At 42.3% G+C, this 18317-nt stretch overlaps 1 pseudogene; it reads left to right on the forward strand.

The window, feature by feature from the left end:
* Positions 1–8327: 8327 nt before the first annotated feature.
* LOC104681868 lies at positions 8328–8945 on the forward strand (annotated as a pseudogene).
* The last annotated feature ends 9372 nt before the right edge of the window (positions 8946–18317 follow it).

Genomic DNA, 18317 nt, shown 5'->3' on the forward strand with positions numbered 1-18317 from the left:
CCGCGCCCAGCCTGTGATGAATCTTAAAAGCATTATAGAAAAGAGACACAAAAGTCTATACGTAGTATGATTTCATTTTGGAAAGGGCAAAACTGTAGGGATAGACAATAGGTCAGTGGCTACCAGAAGATTTGGGTAAAAGGAGGGAACTAACTGCAAAGGGTTAGAAGCAAACTTTTGGGGATCATAGAAACAGTCCATATCTTGACTGTGGTTGTGGTTATCTGACTCTACACAGTTATCAACACTCATCAAACTATACATTTAAAAGGATGAATCTTAAAGCTCAATTATAATTCATTGCCTACTTTGAAAACATTCTAACAATCTAAACACTTAAGATTAGTATACTTCGGCTGGGCGTCATGGCTTACGCCTGTAATCCCAGCACTTTGGGAAGCAGAGTAATCCCAGCACTTTGGGAAGCAGAGACAGGCGGATCACCTGAGGTGGAGAGTTCCAGACCAGCCTGACCAATGGAGAAACCCCATCTCTACTAAAAATACAAAAATCAGCTGGGCATGGTGGCACATGCCTGTAATCCCAGCTACTCAGGAGGCTGAGGCAGAAGAATCCCTTGAACCCGGGAGGTGGATGTTGCAGTGTTCCGAGATGGCGCCACTGCACTCCAGTCTGGGCAACATGAGTGAAATTCTGTCTCAAAAAAAAAAAAAAAAAAGGATTAGTATACTCTATGTACTTCCTATACTATGTGTATATTATACTTTACTTTTAAAAAGTTTGAAAGGTAAAGAAAAAAAAAAAAGAGGTTAAGTGGCTTGTAAGGCATGCATTCCAGTCCAGACTTTGCTACTGCTGTGTTATGTGAAATGCTTTAATTGTTGCTACTGAATAAAAATACAGAAAGTGTTAGGCCTGGAACGGGCCCTGGAACTCACATAATCTCACTTTGATCTACAGAGGAGAAATGATCTCTGAAATATCACTAAGCTAGTCAGTTGTGGAGGCAGAAGTGAAAACCTAGGACAACTGACTCTCAGACTCTAGTTCAATTCCAGTTCAAGTGAGATTTTTAAAAAGTCAAACTAATCATTTGACACTGCAGAAGTAACAAATTTTCAATGAACTGTGTAATACTCGGCCTCTGTTTACACATACAGTCATGTGCCACATAAGATGTTTTGGTTAACAATGGTCGGGCATGGTGGCTCATGACTGTAATCCCAACACTTTGGGAGGCCGAGGCGGGTGGATCACCTGAGGTCAGAGGTTCTAGACCAGCCTGACCAACATGGTGAAACCCCATCTCCACTAAAAACACAAAAATTAACCAGGCGTGGTGGCAGGCGCCTGTAATCCCAGCTACTCGGGGGACCGAGGCAGGAGAATCACCTGAACCCAGGAGGCAGAGGTTTCAGTGAGCCGAGATGGCACCATCGCACTCCAGTCCAGGGGACAAGAGCGAGACTTTGTCTCAAAAAAAAAAAAAGATGTTTTGGTCAACAATAGACCTCATATACAATGGTGGTCCTATAAGATTATAATGGAGCTGAAAAATTACTATCACCTAGTGATGTCATAGCTGTCAGGACATAATGAAATTAATTTAAAAAAAAATAAATTTAGTGGGCCAGGCACAGTGGCTCAGGCCTATAATCCCAGAAATTTGGGAGGCTGAGCGGGGTGGATTGCCTGAGCTCAGGAGTTCGAGACCACCCTGGGCAACATGGCAAAACCCCATCTCTACTAAAATACAAAATATGAGCTGGACATAATGGCACATGCCTGTAATCCCAGCTACTCAGGAGGCAGAGGCACGAGAAACGCTTGACCCCGGGAGGCAGAGGTTGCAGAGCCAAGATCACGTCACTGTACTCCAGCTTGGGCTACAGAGTGAGACTCTATCTCAAAAACATGGCAAAACCCCATCTCTACTAAAAATACAAAAATTAGCCAGGCGTGGTGGCACTCACCTGTAATCCCAGCTACTCGGGAGGCTGAAGTAGGAAAATCATTTGAACCTGGGTGGTGGAGGTTGCAGTGAGCCGAGATTGTGCCATTGCACTCCAGCCTGAGCAACGAGAGTGAAATTCCGTCTCAAAAAAATAAAAATTTAAAAATAAATAAACTTAGTGTAGACTAAGTGTACAGTGGACTTTTTTGGTTTGTTTCGTTTTTTCATTTGTTTGTTTTGTTTTGTTTTTTTTGAAATGGAGTTTTGCTCTGGAGTGCAGTGGCAGATCTTGGCTCACTGCACCCTCTGCCTCCCAGGTTCAAGTGATTCTCCTGCCTCAGCCTCCTAAGTAGCAGGGATTACAGGTACCTGCCACTATAACCGGCTAATTTTTGTATTTTTATAAGAGATGGGGTTTCACCACGTTGGCCAAACTGATCTCGAATTCCTGACCTCAGGTGATCCACCCACCCTGGCCTCCCAAAGTGCTGGGATTACAGCCATGAGCCACTGTGCCTGGCCAGTGTACAGTGTTTATTAAGTTTACAACAGTGGATAATAATGACCTGGGCCTTCTCATTCACCAACCACTCACTCCCTGACTCATCCAGAGCAACTTCCAGTCCTACAAGCTCCATTCATGGTAAGTGTCCTATACAGCCATACCATTGTTATCTTTTATACTATATTTTTATTGTGTCTTTGCAACATTTAGATACACAAATACTTACCACTGCATTACAATTGCCTACGGTATTCAGTATAGTAATAAGTTGTGCAAGTTTGTAGCCTAGGAAGAGCTATACCATATAGCCTAAGTGTTTAGTAGGTTATATACCATCTAGATTAGTGTAAATACACTCTATGATGTTTGCACAAAGATGAAATAATCTAACAACACATTTATCAGAACATAGTCCTGTCATTAAGCAACATATGACTACATTTGCTTTCCACTTCCAAAGATGCCACCGTACTACTTCAGCCTGGGCGAGAGAGTAAAATCTTGTCTCTAAGAAAAAAAAAATTATTATTATATATATGAGTTATCAGTGATCCTTTGATAATAGCAATTTACCCAAAAATGTACATTATGATAGCCTCCATTTAGGAAGCTCCAACTCAAAACTAAATCTTGCCATACCATCTACCCCTTCCTGTCTGGGGCCATCTCCAATATCACTTAGTCATGCAAAGTACCCAAACTGCTCTACTGCTGGGAGAGGTATTTTAGGTACAATCTAGATTATATGACTCCTTTATTAACTCTTCTGAAAATTTAGTTCCTCTGAAACAAAGTCAACATTTTTAAGTCCACACATTCACAAACACCCCAGATCTTATCAAATTCTATAATATAAGATGGTGTTCATCGTGCTGTATAGTTCCCAACAATATTCTCATAAAATTACAAACAAGAGCAGTTATGCCATACTTCTCTTGAAAATTGAAACATTAAGGAAATGCTAAATCAGTAATCCCTAGTTTCTCTTTCTATGCTCTGTAGCTATCTAAATGACCTTTTGACCCCCCTTTCCCTCCCATCCCTCACTAAAACCCAAACACTAACTTCTCTCTGACCTCCACCCCCTGCAAAACAGAAAAGAAACTAGTATGTTATTTACACTTTTTGATTGACTGACTAGTTACACTTTAGTTCCTTTGATGTTGTTGTTGTTGTTGTTGCTGTTGTTGTTGTTGTTGTTGTCGTTGTTGTTGAGATAGTTTCACTCTGTCACCCAGGCTGGAGTGCAGTGGTTCAGTGACTGCTCACTGCAGCCTTGACTTCCCAGGCTCAAGCAATCCTCTTGCCTCAGCCTCCCAAGTAGCTGGGACAATGGGTGTGTACCACCACACTCTGCTCATTTTTATTTTATTTTATTTTATTTTTAGTAGAGACGAGGTATCATTCTGTTGCCCAGGCTGTTGTTCTCCAACTCCTGTGCTCAAGTAATCCTTCCCCCTCAACCTCCCAAAGTGCTAGGATTACAGGCATGAGCCACCACACCTGGCCCACCTAGTAAGTTTTAGCAGTATGTTAATTCAAGCAATATTTACATTTTAAGTCATTTTATCCCTTATTGCATAATGAAAGGCCAATTGCTTCTCCATTAAAGAATTCTGACCTTCAATTTAACTTCAGTAAGCAAGTGAGAAAATATTTTGGAAACAAGGAAGAACTTGCAACCACACTTTGTATTCCTAGTCTTGGGGAGGCATGAACAACATTAGAATAGCTGAGAGGAGCTGGGCACAGTAGCTCATGCTTGTAATCCCAGCACTTTGGGAGGCCAAGGCAGGTGGATCATGAGGTCAGGAGATCGAGACCATCCTGGCTAACACAGTGAAACCCCATCTCTACTAAAAATACAAAAAATTAGCTGGGCGTGGTGGCATGTGCCAGTGATCCCAGCTACTCAGGAGGCTAAGGCAGGAGAATCTCTTGAACCCGGGAGGCAGAGGTTGTGGTGAGTCAAGATCCCACCACTGCATTCCAGCCTAGGCGACAGAGCAAGACTCTGTCTCAAAAAAAAAAAAATAGCTGAGAGGCTATAAAAAAAGAACCCAAAGGGTCATTTGCTCATTTAATCACTCATTCATGCAGTCAGTAAACATTTACCAAGGGTCTACCATGTGCCAGGTATTGCACAAGGCAGAGAGAATCAATGATTAATAAGATATGGTCTCTACCCTGAAGTATTTTGCAAGGAGGAGTCACAAACATATTAAAAATATTTAAAGCCCAAAAGTGAGAAGTGCTCTGACAAGTAGAAAACACTGAAAAAGAACAGGAGAGATGGGATTCACTCCCCCTGGGGAGTCGGAACAGGTTTCATAAGGACAGATCTGTGAGCTCAGCTTGAAGGAATGTGACATGTTGAAAGGCAAAGAAAGGGTTGAAATGGGTTTCCCAAACTTTTAGCCAAATATGAAAGGAGACAGGATGAGGGGAATGGGTTACCTTTCTTTGTGCAGAGGGAATTTAAGGCCAGAGAAGATAATGGCAAGGCCAGAGAAGCTAATGGCAAGCCCAGTGTCTACCGCAGCCACAAAGAAAAAGGGCTGTGGCAGCAGCTGGGCCCCTTCCTCTTATCTGCAGTCACACAGAGAAGACAGTTGATGACAAGCCTTGCCAAGATGCCCTTAGCCACTTTAGGGGAGGACAGGTGCAAACATTTTCATATAACTCCATGCTCAGCCTACACTCTTTAAAAAGTTATGTTTGTATCAGGATATATCATTGGAACATAAATTTTATCCACATCCTTTAAAATAGTTATTACAATTTGGTTTTGCCCTGTTTTTCACCTAAGAATTTCAAAGCCTTTGTTGGTGTTAGGATAACAAAGGTTTGTAATCAAACAACATCCTTGCCTCAAAATAGCTTCCTTCTAGCCAGGGGAGTATTAGAGGGGGTCTTGCCTAGCTATAGCAGATAAAGGCTTATTCCTGGAAACTTGTTGAAGGCAGAGAAGCTCCTATTCCATCCTCCCTAAATTCTAGCAAAGCCAGGTGTGTCTCTACAAAATCCAGTGCTGACCTCTTTTGCACAATTTCTTGGCCTAAGCAACTTTCTTAGGTCTTTAACCCTCCCTTGCCCCAAAATGTGCAGATGAATAGGTTGTCATAAAGCATATTTGATGTTATTTTAGTCAGTGTCTAATATTTTTGTATCACACGCGTTTTTCTTAGAGTTCTAAAATATAGCTCTCAAGGCTGGGCACCATGGTTCATGCCTGTAATCCTAGCACTTTGGGACACCAAGGTGGGTGGATCACCTGAGGTCAGGAGTTCAAGACTAGCCTGGCCAACAGGCAAAACCCCCTCTCTACTAAAAATACAAAAATTAGCCAGGAGTGGTGGCACATGCCTGTAATCCCAGCTACTTGGGAGGCTGAGGCAGGAGAATCACTCGAACCCAGGAGGCGGAGGTCCCAGTGAGCCAAGATCGTACCACTGCATTCTAGCCTGGGCAACAAGAGTGAAACTCCATCACAAAAAACAAAAACAAAATAGCCCTCAAACCCCTACATTATTCCAAACTCTGCTAATGTAACAATGAATATCCATTCTTCATTCTTTTAAAAAATATATTCATTCTTTCAACAGCATTTATCCAACAGTGAGGCAACGGGTTAGTTATCCCCTCAATGCCCATTGTCTCCTTCTTCCATTTTAGCTGGGCTCATGGCCACCCACCCAAAGATGGTATTTCCTAGTATCCTAGGTGTGGCCACACGACTACATTTATCAGAATGGAATGTCAGTGAAATCTCCAACTATATTGTAAATTCCTGATGATCAGAAACCCTATCTTTACATATAATATATTTTATTTCCAACAGTACCCATCCAGTATTATGTTAATAAATGTTTGTTAATCTAGCTTTTTATCTTGACTAATGTTTCATCCATACTATATATTTTGGATCAGAAATAAATTTTATGATTCTAGAAACATGAAAAAGAATAGAATGTAAATGGAAGTAATGTGTACAACATACAAGTCATTTACTTCACAGGAAATTGCTTGCTTTACATTCTTGCTCTACTCCTCTTCCTAAAAACTGAAATAGGGATGTGGAGCTGACACAGCTTCAACCATGTAGACAAGACTAGGGAATGTCAGAGCAGCACAGTGAAAGAAACAGATTCTGAATGACTTCACATGCTGAGGTTCCCCACCAGTGTGGACGCTTACATTCCTCTAACATGTTACATGCAAGAGAATTAAACTTCAGCCATATTTAAGTCACTTAATTTTTTGGTTTCTTTGTTACAGTAGCTTAGCTGGACCCTAGTTTTTTGTTTTTTGTTTTTGTTGTTTTTTTTTTTCAGACGGAGTCTCGCTCTGTCGCCCAGGCTGGAGTGCAGTGGCCGGATCTCAGCTCACTGCAAGCTCTACCTCCCAGGTTCACGCCATTCTCCTGCCTCAGCCTCCCAAGTAGCTGGGACTACAGGCGCCCGCCACCTCGCCCGGCTAGTTTTTTGTATTTTTTAGTAGAGACGGGGTTTCACCGTGTTAGCCAGGATGGTCTCGATCTCCTGACCTCGTGATCCGCCCGTCTCGGCCTCCCAAAGTGCTGGGATTACAGGCTTGAGCCACCGCGCCTGGCCCCAGGGGTGTCCAATCTTTTAGCTTCCCGGGGCCACATTGGAAGAAGAATTGTCTTGGGCCACACATAAAATACACTAACACTAACGATACCTGATGAGCTAAAAATATGTATCACCAAAAAAATCTCATAATGTTTTAAGAAAGTTTACAAATTTGTGTTGGGCCACATTCAAAGCCATCCTATGCCACACGCGCCCATAGGCCATGGATTGGACAAGCTTGCTCTAGAAAGTGATACTAACAAAAAATGTAAAACTGAATTTTCAAACTATGCTAAGTATGTAAAGGAAACAAAGAGAATGCTGAAGTAGAATATAACAGAGAGGGATACATTCTGAGTGAAATAGTCCACTAAGGCCTCCCTGAGGAAGCATCAGTTAGCTAATTAAGGCCTCAAGGTCACAGAAAGAAATGGGGAGAGGGAGTCCATTCTAGCATGCAAAGACCTAAGGCAAGAAAGAGTTTGGCTCTTTGAATCAAGCTCAACCACTCACCTTATACAGTTATAGACGCTCAGTCAGGGTCTCCACAGATGCCTTCATGACATGCTCAAAAAAAGAAAGAAAAGAGAGAAAGAAGAAGGAAGGAACGAACGTAATGGAAGGTGAGGGGAGGGAAGGGAAGGGGAGGGGAGGGGAGGGGAGGGAAGGAGAGGGGAAGGGAGGGAAGGAGAGGGGAAGGGAGGGGAGGGAAGGAGAGGGGAAGGGAGGGGAGGGGAGGGAAGGGAAGGGAAGGGAAAAAAAAGAAATTTCTAGTCAGTCAAACCAGTTAGGGAAAAAGTAGAGAGTGTCATTAAGAATGAGCGCTTGGGAGTGAGGCAGCTGAGTTTAAAAGTGAACTTTGCCATTTCACAGCTGGGCGACCTCTCATCTTCGGTTTCCTCTTCTGTAAAATGTGGGTTATAATGGCACCTACATCTCATAAGGTTGTGAAGAGGATTTAAATGAATCAATCCATGTGAAGTACTTAGCACAGTGCCCAGCACAATGTAAGGGATCAACAAGTGTCAACTACTGCTATACATATAGGAGCCTCAGAAGAATAAATACTCAAGCGGATATGATAGGAAGGATGTAAAATAAAATAGAAAATAAATTATGCTGTCCAACTCAATTAGATAAATTTGTGTTTTCTTGGTGGGTAAAGAAAAGGGCCATCATTCACCCTTTTTATATATTTGTATAGGTTTAACAAGGCAAGAGTGTGCATTAAAATAAACCAAAGCGTCTGTGGGAGCCGCTGTGGTTGCTGTCCGTGGAGTGGAAGTGCATGCCTTTGTTAGTGTCCCTGGCCATGGCGCTGCAGCTCTCCCGGGAGCAGGGAATCACCCTTCGCGGGAGCGCCGAAATCCTGGCTGAGTTCTTCTCATTCATCATCAACAGCATTTTATATCAGCGTGGCATATATCCATCTGACACTTTTACTCGAGTGCAGAAATACGGACTTACCTTGCTTGTAACTACTGATCTTGAGCTCATAAAATATCTAAATAATGTACTGGAACAACTAAAAGATTGGTTATACAAGTGTTCAGTTCAGAAACTGGTTGTAGTTATCTCAAATATTGAAAATGGTGAGGTCCTGGAAAGACGGCAGTTTGATATTAAGTGTGACAAGACTGCAAAAGATGACAGCGCACCCAGAGAAAAATCTCAGAAAGCTATCCAGGATGAAATCCATTCTGTGATCAGACAGATCACAGCTACAGTGACATTTCTGCCCCTGTTGGAAGTTTCTTGTTCATTTGATCTGCTGATTTATACAGACAAAGATTTGGTTGTACCTGAAAAATGGGAAGAGTTGGTACCACAGTTTATTACCATTTCTGAGGAAGTCTGCCTTCGTTCATTTACTACTACAATCCACAAAGTAAATAGCATGGTGGCCTACAAAATTCCTGTCAATGACTGAGGATGACATGAGGAAAATAATGTAATTGTAATTTTGAAATTTGGTTTTCCTGAAATCAAGTCATCTATAGTTAATATGTGTTACTTCATTGGTTAATTTTTACATGGAGAAAACAAAAATGATACTTACTGAACTGTAATTGTTCCTTTTATTTTTTGGTACCTATTTGACTTATCATGGAGTTAACATCATGAATTTATTGCACATTGTTCAAAAGGAACCAGGAATTTTTTTTGTCAACGTTGTGATGTATATTCCTTTGAAGATAGTAACTGTAGATGGAAAAACTTGTGCTGTAAGGCTAAATGCTTTCCTAAATCAGATATTTTGGTCAAGTAGCTCGACTCAGTATAGGTAGGGATATAAAATACAGCAAAAGAAGTCTAAATATTCAGAATCTTTGTTAAGGTCCTGAAAGTAACTAATAATCTATAAACAATGAAATATTGCTGTATTAGCTCCTTTTGACCTTCATTTCATGTATAGTTTTCCCTAATGAATCAGTTTCCAATTATTTGACTTTAATTTATATAACTTGAACCTATGAAGCAATGGATATTTGTACTCTTTAATGTTCTGTGATACAGAACTCTTAAAAATGTTTGTGTGTGTGTGTGTGTGTTTTATAAAATCAAGTTTTGCCGGGCGCGGTGGCTCAAGCCTGTAATCCCAGCACTTTGGGAGGCCGAGACGGGCGGATCACGAGGTCAGGAGATCGAGACCATCCTGGCTAACATGGTGAAACCCCGTCTCTACTAAAAATTACAAAAAACTAGCTGGGCGAGGTGGCGGGCGCCTGTAGTCCCAGCTACTCAGGAGGCTGAGGCAGGAGAATGGCATAAACCCGGGAGGTGGAGCTTGCAGTGAGCTGAGATCCGGCCACTGCACTCCAGCCTGGGTGACAGAGCGAGACTCCGTCTCAAAAAAAAAAAAAGAAAAAATCAAGTTTTAAGTAAAAGTGAGGAAATCAAGTTAAGTTTGTTTTAAAAAGAAAATAAAAAGTAAAATAAAATAAACCAAAGCTAGGCAAAGAGAAAAAATGGAATATGAGGGCCGGGCGCGGTGGCTCAAGCCTGTAATCCCAGCACTTTGGGAGGCCGAGACGGGCGGATCACGAGGTCAGGAGATCGAGACCATCCTGGCTAACACGGTGAAACCCCGTTTCTACTAAAAAATACAAAAACCAGCCGGGCGAGGTGGCGGGCGCCTGTAGTCCCAGCTACTCGGGAGGCTGAGGCAGGAGAATGGTGTAAACCTGGGAGGCGGAGCTTGCAGTGAGCTGAGATCCAGCCACTGCACTCCAGTCCGGGCGACAGAGCGAGACTCCGCCTCAAAAAAAAAAAAAAAAAAAATGGAATATGAAGAAGCTGGCTTCTGGTCCACCTTCTATAGATACTTACTAAATTATATAGTCCAATTTTCCTCCCACAATTCCAGACCACAGTCCACAGGCCCCCAAAAATATCAAAGCTCAATTATTTGGTATATTATATGGTACACATATCAGGTTTCTTAGTTGTAAGCAACAGCAACTGACTATTGCTATTTTAATAGGAACAGGAACAGATGGGTAGCTCAGAACATTGCTAGAAAGACTGGAAAGCAAGCTTGAAAAATGAAAAGCTTGGCAGTCAGATCCAGGGCTAACTGTCACCACAAAGTCAGTCTGGTGAGCAGACAACTTCTTCTGCCCCAAACCTTATGCTGCCACCTGCACTGTCAAGCCACTAGACCTGGTCACTATTGGATGCCATCTTTAGCACCTTTATCATGGCTGTGCTAGAAATAGATGACCCTGCTGAGAAAGCGAGGATATGGCCTTCTCAGACTTATAATGAAAAATTATCTAAACATAAAGGGTTCAGACGGTAGCCAAGCCCTTCAAAAAAGAAAAAAGAAGCCGGCACGATGGCTCACGCCGGTAATCTCGGCACTTTGGGAGGCTGAGGCCGGTGGATTGCCTGAAGTCAGGAGTTCAAGACCAGCCTGGCCAACATGGTGAAACCCCATCTCTCCTAAAAATACAAATATTAGCCAGGCGTGGGGGTGGACTTCTGTAATCCCAGCTACTCAGGAGGCTGAGACAGGAGAATCACTTGAACCCAGGCAGCAGAGGTTGCAGTAAGCCGAGATCATGCCATTGCACTCCAGCCTGGGTGACGAGAAACTCCATCTCAAAAAAATAAAAATGAACTTTATTCTATGTGTGTATATAGTCATCTATGTTTTATTGTACAAAACTAAGATCATATTGTACATACAGGTTGAGTATTACATGTCTGAGATGCTTGGGACAAAAAGTGTTTCAGATTTCGGGTTTTTTTGGATTTTGGAACATTTGCATATGCCTAATGAGTTATCTTGGGGATGGAACCCAAGTCTAAACACGAAATTCATTTCCATTTCATATACCTATTATACACATAAGCCTGAAGGTAATTTTATGCAATATTTTTTTTTTTTGAGACAGAGTCTCACTCTGGTCCCCCAGGCTGGAGTGCAATGGCACGATCTTGGCTCACCGCAACCTCTGCCTCCTGGGTTCAAGTGATTCTCCTGCCTTAGCCTCCTGAGTAGCTGAGATTACAGGCGCCTGCCACCACGCCCAGCTAATTTTTGTATTTTTAGTAGAGACAGCATTTCACCATGTTGGCCAGGCTGGTCTCAAACTCCTAACCTCAGGTGATCCACCCACCTCGGCCTCCCAAAGTGCTGGGATTACAGGCTTGAGCCATCACGCCTGTTGTGCAATATTTTTAATAACTTTTGCATGAAACAAAGTTTTTGTTAAGTACTTACATGTGGAATTTTCCACTTGTGGTGCCATGTTGACACAAAAATTCAAGATTTGGGAGTATTTCAGATTTTGGATTTTTGGATTAGGGATGCTCCACCTGTATAGATTTTAACAGCCTAACACCAGGTTTCTAAAATATAAATGTATTTTAAATATGAAGTTAAATTTAAGATTAGTTTTAATTACATTTCTACTTTTGCAGTCCTAAAATATGAGATTTCAACATGTGATAACTGAATGAAATGCATGGGCTGCAAATTCCAACTTTGCTAATCACTTACTGTGTAATGGTGAGACACTTACAGAACTTCCCTAAGTCTCAGTTTCTCCATGTGTAGATGGGAATAAAAAAACCCATATCATAAGGTTGCTGTGAGGAAAAACAAGATCATACATAAAAAACCTTTAGCTCAGCATCTAGTGCCGAAAAAGTCTTCAATAAATGTTAACACAAAAATATATAAGTTGTCACAATTTTCTGAAGTCTAGATTTCTCTCATAGAAAGAGTACTTTTTTTCTTTTTTTCTTTTTTTTTTTTTTTTTTTTGAGACAGGGTCTCTGTTGCCCAGGCTGGACAGTGAAGTGGCACAATCACAGTTCGCTGCAGCCTTGATCACCAGGCTCAGGTTCAGGTGATTCTCCCACCTAAGGCTCCTGGGTAGCTGGGACTACAGGCATGTACCACCACATCCAGCTAATTTTTCATACTTTTTGTAGAGACAGGGTTTCTCCATGTTGCCTAAATTGGTCTAGAACTCCTGAGGTCAAGTGATCCTCCTGCCTTGGCCTCCCAAAGTGCTGTGATTATAGGCATGAGCCACTGCGCCCCCAAGAGGAAAGAGTATATTTTGTGTAAGATAATGAACTGCAAGTAAAGTCTTTATGGTTCATCCATGAAGCCAGAATGCCCTCAATTTCCAAGGTTCTTGAATCAAACAGTTGACTAGGGAGTTAACATGCCATCTGAGCAGCTTGGGCAGGGCAATTATAAAGCTTGCTCTCTTGATTTTTTTCTCTGTCTCACCTGGCAAATCATGTAAGGAATTTGTGAAACGGAAGGCATAAAATAGATCAACCAGTTTCTCTTTATCCATTGGGCAGGAGAGATCTAAGCTGTTACCCTTCCTATAGGGTTCATGAAAGTAAACAGGAAGGAAAAAACCCTCTGGCCAAATATCTGTTTATTCAAACCTGCTTATTTTTAATAGCTTTAAGTTCTTCAATATTTAATGATAACTATAATTAGTATGCTTAATATAGTAATTAATAATTAATGTTATTAATATATCTAGTCTGGAATTAATTTTTGCCTGTTTTATTAAATACATACTTAAAGTACATATTAAAGATATAACTAATTTTTTTTTCTTACCATTATTGCTGCTAACACCCTTCTGGGCCTCAGTTTCTTCACCTGTACGATGGAGAAGCCAGATTAGATTATTTTAAAAGTCTCTTATTTGATTCTGTAATTATAGATATAATTAATGTCAGTAATTTCTTTTTCTTTCTTTTTTTTTTCTTTTTGAGACATAGTTTTGCTCTTGTTGCCCAGGTGGTAGTGCAATGGCACAGTCTAGGCTCACTGCAACCTCTGCCTCCCAGGTTCAAGCGATTCTCCTGCCTCAGCCTCCCGAGAAGCTGGGATTACAGGCACCTGCCACCATGTCCAGCTAATTTTTGTATTTTTAGTAGAAACAAGGATTCACCATGCTGGCCAAGCTGGTCTCGAACTTCTGACCTCAGGAGATCTGCCCGTCTCGGCCTCCCAAAGAAAGTGCTGGGATTAGAAGTATGAACCACCGCGCCCGGCCAATGTCAGTAATTTCTAATGTCGATAATTATACCAAGTCCTTGTTCACTTATGCAAGTTAAACAAAAAAAAAAAAAAAAAGGAGGGGGAGGCTAGGTGCAGTGGCCCCAGCACTTTGGGAGGCCAAGGCAGGCGGATCACTTGAGGTCAGGAGTTTGAGACCAGCCTGGCCAACATGGTGAAACCCCATCTCTACTAAAAGTACAAAAATTAGCCGGGCTTGGTGGCACGAGCCTGTAATCCCAACTACTCAGGAGACTGAGGCAGGAGAGTCACTAGAACCCAGGAGACAGAGGTTGCAGTGAGCCGAGAATGCACCACTGCACTCCAGCCTGGGCGACAGAGCTAGACTCCATCTCAAAAAAAAAAAAAAAAAAGTGCTGTTGTTAGGAGGGGAAAGCAGAAAAACTGGGAAGCAGCACTTGGAAACTTTCTAGAAAGAAGTGAGACGAGGCAAGGCGTTAAGGCATTTGACTCAGCAACTGGAAGAACAGAAGCAAGGCAAGGATGCGTCCCTGAACATCCAATGTTCAGAAACCCGCACCGCTACTGTTTAAAACAACTCAATTGAACTAGGAGAAGAATGAGTATGTTACTCAATTAAACACATTCTGAAGACATCTGGGGCAAGGGGCGGACAGGGAATCAAATCTCCTTTCCCCTTTCAAATCTTAGAGAGACAGACGATGGGTGAGGCCTCTGACCTGGGTTTCCTCTTCTGAGGAAGTGTTGGGTCCCGAGGCCCTCGCCGGGAGAGTCAGGTGGCGGCCCGAGGCAGCTCAGACCGCGCCTCAGGAGCGCTCGATGCCGGGCGACGCTGACAGAAAGAAACGCGAGGCCTCCTTGTCCCCAGAGACAAAGCGGGGCTCTTCGCAGCCTCGGGGACGTGCCCGGAGTCACTTTCCTTTCCCTCCGAAACCACCTACCGGCGCGGGCCGGGAAACGCACAGGCCCCAAGCTGGGCCCTCAGCGCGAACCAGGGAAGAGCCCGGATGCTGCTCCTTTCCCGCCCCAGACCGGCCCCGGTCCATCCAGAGGCGCGACGCCTGCAGGCCGGAGAAGGGCCCGGATGCTGCTCCCTTCTTGCTCTGCCTGGGGCCCAGGAAACAGGAGAAACGGAGCGGCGGCGTTGGGTCAAGAACTCAGAGGGTGAAGGCTGGGAAGCCAAGGAATGAAAGCCGTCCTGACCTCGGCGTCTGGGCTCCCCTGCAACCTCGCAGGGCCGCGAAGGTCCTGCGGCATCTCCTTTAGCAGTTGCCCTTGCCCAGCCGACCGGGGGCAGGCGCTGGTACCCCCTGCCCGCTCCTCGCGGCCCCGGCAGAGCCGGAGTTCCCGCGGCCGCCGCTGCCCGAGCAACTCGATCGCCCGAGCCGACCTCTTCCCAAGCCTTGGACAGCTGACCCCTGCGCACCCTAAAGGAAAGACCCAATTGTTCCTCAGAATGGGAAAATTCTTGTGCATACTTTGCCAGAACTGTGTTGCTGATATTTCGGGGGTTGGGGGTACCATTTTAAATTGTGGCTTTCTGCCTTCTTGTCATGGTTCTGTGGCGACTTAAAACGAAGTGGGTCGTAAATCGTAAAAATGTCCAACGCGGCTGAAAAGTGTCCCAGTTTGAAAAGAAAAGTCGCTCAATAACTTTTCTTTTATTTTCTGTTGCAAGCATTTGTGTATTTTTTCCCAACCAATTAACCACACAAGCCTAAATGAAAATGCAAAACTGATTTCAATAGATTAGCCTTGTGACTAGACGTTTTACCAACACGTTTTTAATACAAGAGTAAAATGTAATGAGCTGATTAAAAAATGGAAACACGTGTTTTAGTTGTGTTTGAACATGTTGCAAAAAGCGACATTGGTCTTTTCATTTATTTCTAGTAAACTCAAAATGCAGTCATTTAAGCGTGTTTTGCAGGACATGATGAGTGTTTAGAGTTGCCTAAGGAAAAAAAAAAGCAAAGGTGTTTAGAGGCTAGCGCCTATTGAACATACCTGTTTAATTGATATTTTGTTTGTAGTTCTGCTATCGAAGGTCAGCTAGCTGTATTTGATAGCTGGTATTATTAAAAATAAGGCACTAAAACACTGAGGATTCCAGCTCGCTCCTTCAAACACTGACAACCATTGATGTCCCTTTGGGCATCAGGTTCTGCTGAGATCAGTAGGACCCCACGGGGATGAGATGAAGGAGAATGTGGAAAGTTGTATTGCAAAGAGACTTTATGTTAATAGTTTGGGCTTCCGGGTGTGTGTGTGTGTGTGTGTGTGTGTTAGGTACATGAGTGAGTCTTGGAAAATATTAAGATATATGAGTCAGAACAATTTAGAAGGTATGCTGCGCCACAAACTAGCCAGAAAAAGCAAACACATTTTTAAAAGGTTCAGAGTTAGAACCCCTCCTGGAATGTCCCTTGTATCTTGAAGCCCTTTCTAGATGATACTTCTTGACAATTTAACGGAGGTCGAATTTGTGTGTAGGCAACTCCTCTTTCATTTATTCTTTCCCATCTAAGTTTAAAAACAAAACAAATATATGTGTGTGTGTTGATTTTTACTTGCCCGCTAAGATTGTTATTTTTATATTTTAAAAACGTATGTCTTTAAAGGTAAGTAGCACATTTTATTATTCAAACAAGATGGCAGAAGCATTCAACTCAGGTTGTTTCAAAGATTCAGTGTTCCTAATGGCCTCAAAGTCAAGGACTTGACTGAGTGGGTGGCCAGTAAAACAGAAATGGAAAAAATAAATCATATCTAGCCTGAAACAAATTGCATGGAATAAGTCAGGGAGGGACAAAATCGAATAAGGATTTTAGAATTTAAAAGTGCACTGGACTCAGGTTCTAAGGTGCCCTGTCTTTTATTTAGGAAGTGAGAGTATGAATACTGACTGCTCTCAGTCAAACCAATCCACCTCTGGGTGCCTTTTTCTGATCCATAGGGTGAGAGATTAGGGATGTGGGTCCCATTCAATTCTGATCGTTTAGGCACAAGGAGTCCTAAGGCAGAATTTTTGTGTGTTCTCAGAAATGCAGGCACAAAGGGGACTTATCTAAGGCAGAGGGTCACCAAAATTGACCAGTGACTAGCTTATCCAATAGTGGCATGCTAACGTGTGTTCTTGTACGTACTGAAAAAGCTACAGTGTTTCTTTTACAGCCCCATCCAATATAAAGAAAGATGTTGTTCATGCACTAATTTCAAATTTTTTAAGCAGAGGAGTTGCCTCTCAAAACAAATTAAAGCCTGAAACGCCTAGAGCTTCTACTTTAAGAATGATTATTCTTAAGGAGGAAACAAACAGCAGTGACCATTTTTTACAGACGTGCTCAGCCATCAGGAAAGCTTAATAAATCCCTATTTAGTATGCATTTATGCAGTGATTACACGAACTTTGACCTCTGAAGAGCTGTAGCAATTAGCTTCAGTGTCTAGCATCTTCTACTCACCATTCCCCACTGGCTTCCTTGTGTCTCTCTTTTTCATATCTCAATACTTCATGCATTAAGAAAGCGTAAAATTTAAAAGTTGACTTTCCACCTGAGGTATTTGCTTCTGCGCAAGCCAATTCTCCCTCCCGTCTTTCCCACTCAACAGCCATCTCAGATGGATATTGGGGCTCTGATTGTCAATATTACTCAAACACAAATGGATTTCAATTCAATCTTGCCCTGTACTTTCACAAAGATAAACTCTAATGGCCCAAAGAGCTTAATTTCATAGCTCGTGGCATCTGAAATAAATCAGATATCTTCTGTGAGACTAATTTAACATTTTTTAAATGTTTGATGTAATTTATTTAAAGTCAAACCTAAGGGATTAGCAGAAAACTAGAGGAGGAGGCAGGAGAAGGGCAGCTGGAAGCTTCCAAAAAAAAAGAAAAAAGAAAAAAAGGAAGAAAAGAAAAGAACCAGGAGGGGAGAGGAAAGTGTTTTAAGTTTCTGGTAAACATTGTTTAGCAAAAGAATAATAGGCAAGTTGCCCCTTTCCCAAAGAGGGATGAAACTATAATTGTTGCCTTTAGCTGAGAGCTCAGATAAACTGCTGGGACTCATTCTAAAGTGACCCATCACTGCATTCATCTCTTCTTGAACTTTCAGTGAACCTGAGATTAAACAGGGGTGAGCAGCTAAGCAGTTTGTTGTTAGCAGCCTTTTCAACAACCCTTTCAGACTGAGTAAATATTGATCGGTTTGAATCTGATTGTCCCAAAGGAAAACACCACCGCATTTGAATAGCCTCCAAAAGTAAACTTTAAAAGGTGAAACCCAGAGCAGACTTCAGAGCCAAAGCAAGACCTTAACTCAGCCTAGTTTGGGAACACTGTATTTGGGGAGTACTTTGGATAAACATAGAGGAAGTAAGGAAAAAAACGTTAGAAAACTAGAATTTTATATCACAGTTATCTCAGGTGTCTAATTGAGACCCTTGTCTCCTTTTTAAATGTATCAATAAAACGTTATTTTCAGTTTTCCCAATCTATGTTGTTTCAGTTACCATTGCTGTCATTTTTCAAGTAGCTAACTGTGCTCCTTAGAGACCAAAGCAGAAAGAGAGAGACTTTGAAATAGGATGTGTTAAGCGCCTTTGATTTAATCGATTGGGACTGCTAAAAAGATACAAATGTTTTCCTTGTTGAAAGGTGTATTAATGTTTCCTAAATGCATTGCTTGTTAACTGATTTATTCCATGACCTAGAGAAAGCTAGAGATGGTTAGCCATAATTTATTGTTCTCTCTCTGTTACATTAAAACCAGCACC

The sequence above is a fragment of the Rhinopithecus roxellana genome, chromosome 6 (genome assembly GCF_007565055.1).
Source record: "Rhinopithecus roxellana isolate Shanxi Qingling chromosome 6, ASM756505v1, whole genome shotgun sequence".
Classification (NCBI taxonomy): Eukaryota; Metazoa; Chordata; class Mammalia; order Primates; family Cercopithecidae; genus Rhinopithecus; species Rhinopithecus roxellana.